The sequence below is a fragment of the Lycium ferocissimum genome, chromosome 5 (genome assembly GCF_029784015.1).
Source record: "Lycium ferocissimum isolate CSIRO_LF1 chromosome 5, AGI_CSIRO_Lferr_CH_V1, whole genome shotgun sequence".
Lineage (NCBI taxonomy): Eukaryota > Viridiplantae > Streptophyta > Magnoliopsida > Solanales > Solanaceae > Lycium > Lycium ferocissimum.
The window spans coordinates 21075808-21079829 of record NC_081346.1 but is presented as its reverse complement, the minus strand read 5'-3'; the positions used below and the strand labels follow the sequence as shown (position 1 = coordinate 21079829).

General features: G+C 32.7%; 1 long non-coding RNA gene across 1 annotated transcript; it reads right to left on the bottom strand.

The window, feature by feature from the left end:
* Positions 1 to 650: 650 nt before the first annotated feature.
* Positions 651 to 3061, bottom strand: LOC132058295 (uncharacterized). Its single transcript, XR_009415237.1, has 2 exons — positions 2804 to 3061; positions 651 to 850 (listed from the first exon to the last, which is right to left on the bottom strand). It is a non-coding gene; the product is annotated as an uncharacterized LOC132058295 (long non-coding RNA).
* Between the last annotated feature and the right edge of the window lie 961 nt (positions 3062 to 4022).

Here is a 4022-nt window from a genome sequence, read left to right as displayed (position 1 = left end):
GAACTAATTAAGAGCCCACAAAAACACATCAAGATTTGAGACGACCGCCCTCTCGAATTACAACATTTGAAGATGAAGATTCCAGTTCGCTAACCCAAAAATAACTAATAGATTGCTGATATAATATTATATGGTTTTTTTTGCAATGTATCTTGTGCCGTATCTGCAAAGAAGGAATATAGCAGTCAATCTCGGAACCAACGATGTTGTTATAAAGAGGTTTGGCTGTAGTTTAATTTGTGTTAGCATATCAGTTACTTTCTTTGTCCTAATTTTATGTAGCATTTTTTGCTTTTTAAGAGTCAAATTGACTAATCTTTGAATCTAAAGTCTCAATTATTTGTTCTTAATGAAAGTTCAAATATTAATCATACAGATCGTAATCATTAAATTTATTTTCTTTTTAAGTCTGGATCTTAATCATTCATATCTTAATCATGAGGTGCAACTTTTTTAATTTTACAACCACTTAATGAATTTGAATATCTTTGAATGATTAAGATTTATGAGTCTTCTGATTAAGATCTATAACAGTCTTAATATCACTAATGTCTATTCAAGGATTTATACAAATCGAAGATGACAGTTCACAAGTATTTGATCCAATTTTACCGCAAACCGACCACGTTCACCGTTATCAATCCACCATCCTCAGCCACAACCATCATTATCATCAATCAACACAATTAGTCATCGTCACATTAACCACCATTTACAATTATCACCACCAACCACCATTATAGCCAGCAATCCCCGTCATTGTGCACCACTATATATTGACCACCGTCACTATTAACCACCACTCATTAGTTATCAGTATTCCACCGCAATTATTAGCTGTCGTCACCTACTACAACCATCAACGACCACTATTAATCACTGTTACAAGTCACAATTATCATTAGATAATATCCATAACCACAACCAACATCCTCAATAGACATCTACTACCACCACTGCTAGTAGTTACCATCACCAACTATCATATAATTTTATAATAAGTTTTTAATATAATATTAGATTAATTTAGTTTTCTATTTTCTATTTATTATTGTTCCATGAGGATACATTTAATACATTCAGATATTAAGAAACAAACAGTCTTAATTAGTTAGTATTCAAATATTAATACAACATATTGACATTCATATATGTATTCAAATTTAAATGTCTTAATCTTAATAATAACAAGTGAGGCATAAATTAGATTAGATCAACTCAATATTTAAAAATTAAAATGTCGATATAAAAACTATACGATAAGTAGTATAAGTTGGAGTTCTTTTCATGTCAATATTAAAAATACATTTTAAAATATCGGTAAAAGTTTACATAGTTTGGATCACAAAAAGTAAAAGTGTTACATAAATAGAGAAAGATGGAATTTTATTATTACCTGGTCATTAATTAAGTAATGTAACTATCATAGATATTTACTTGTACCTGGTTGTGTGAATAATTTTTACATTGATAGTGTACAGAACTCAAAAAAAAATTCCATTTTATTTCCTATTTTGCTAATCTTTTGAAAAGTTGCAGGTGCTATTTTTTGTTGGAATAAATATATATTTTGGAGAATAAAGATATTTGACTAAGATTTTTTGGTAAAGAAATAAATGATTTGAATAGCAGTTAAAGGCTTGATTAAGAAATAAGTGATTTTTCAAGAATGTACATATCAAAAATTCACATTTACCAAGTTAAGTGGAGATTAAGGATTATGTAACAACAGGCAGATGGAATGTGGAGAAATTATCTGAAGTACTGCCTAAGGATATAGTTATGCATATTCAACAACAGATCAGTGTGCCTATAGATATAGAGGGGATGATAAAGCTTGGTGGCAATTAACAAAAAATGATTTGTTTACAGTTAAATCTGCATAGGATTACATGAGGCAGAGAGAAGAGAGGAGAAGTTTTTAAGTACATATGAGAAAAAGGAATTCCAACCAAAATCAGTTTCTTTATGTGAAGGGTATGGAAGGGAAGAATTTCTACTGATCGCATTTTGAAAAGGATGAACATCTCCATTCCTTCAAGATGCTGGTGCTGCAATAGCCCCCAACAAGAGACCATGTCACATTTGTTTCTAACCTCTCCCATAGCTGTAAAGCTACGGAGAAATTTTGCTTCATGTGCAGGTTTCAACATTGAAGGAAGACAACTACATCGGGTTGTAATAATGTGGTGGACTGCAGATGTTAACACTAAATTGCAGACTATATACACAGCAGTTCCACCTATGATCATGTGGGAACTATGGAAAAGAAGGAGTGCTATTAAGCATGGGAATATTGTTACACATAGCAGGCTTCAGTATCAAGTTTTACACAACATCCAACAGTTGTGCAAAATCAGATATCCTTGGCTAAGTAATGTTCCTATGGAATGGTCAGCACTGCTACAAGTTCTGGGCAACTATGAACCAAAGCTATTCTATGCTAAGGCTCTATGGTTAGCCCCTGGCAATGGGAAGCTCAAATGCAACACAAATGGAACTAGCACAGAAAACCCTGGGAGAAGTTCGTATGCTTATTGTGTGAGGAATCATAATGGGGATCTAATTTATGCTCAATTAGAGGAGATACACATCACAACAAACATGGAAGCAGAAGTAGTGGCAATAAGGCAAGCATTATTATTTTGCAGGGCACAACAATACACAAAAGTTCATATTGAAACAGATTTAAAGGTGCTATAACAAATAATTCGTAAAACAACGGAAGCCACTATGGGAATTCATAGAAATCATTGAAGCTATTAAAAGAGACATAGAAGTGTGTGAAGCTCAGATCACTCACATATTCAGAGAGGGGAATCAATTAGCTGGTTTTCCAGCTAATTTTGCATTGGGAAATTCCAAGCAGCTCGATTTGCGGACCTGCCAACAGATCCAAGAAGATTATTAACATGGATAAATCAAAAACCAAGAAGATTATTAACATGGATAAATCAAAAGTATCGTATCTACGAATACGGCCCAAAAGAATCCATGTTTGAATGAAGAACAACAAAAATGAAAACCCTAATCGATCAGGGACCATCTATTATGCAGAACACTTGAATGTATATGTGTGTATATGTAGGAAATGGTACAATATAAATAAATAAATTGGCAACCAGATTAACAAATGGTTGTTTGGTGCCTCTGGCAAAGGCCCGGAGTTTCCGCTTATCGGTGTGTTGGCCCGGCCAGGCACGCAACTCACGTAGTGATAGGTTGGGCTTGCTGTTTTAATGCCCATCAGAATGATGGGCCAATCCGGCCTCCCTGTCAAATTTCAAAGCCACGCGAACTGGGCCAGCCTTTGTTGACAGCTCTAATTGACATACTTCTTTCAGTTTTTACAAACATTTTGTAATTTCCTTTTACAAACTTCAATATTTTCTAAACAAATTTTAAGTCATAAAAACTAGGGCAACTTACATAAATAACTACCTTTTAATGCTTCCTTTCAATCCGTAGCTACCTTTTTGCTATTTACAATTCGTAGCTACATTTAGGCATTTTTGCTGTATTTTATGTATTTCAGTATATTTGAATACATTATTCAGTTGTATCCAATGTTATCTAATGTCACATGTATTTGACTGTATTTGGATATGTATTTAAGTGCATTTAAATACACGACGGGGCTGTGCATTTTATTGTATTTATATATTGATGTATCATTTTGTTTTGGTTGTATTTGGATGTATATAGATCATTCAAACAACACATATAGTCAAATACACCTAGTTTTTCCAAAAATACAAGTTATTCATCAATATAATTTCTCTGAATACATGTGTATTCAAAAGAAATGTATTTTGATTGTATTCCAGTGCATTTAAATACACGACGGAACTGTGTATTTTATTATATTATATATTGATGTATTCTTTTGTTTTGGTTGTGTTTGGTTGTATATAAATCATTCAAAAAACACATACAGTCAAATACACGTAGTTTTCCCAAAAATACAATCGCCAAATACATTAAACTTATATTTACACTCAAAAAATGACGAAAATACACTC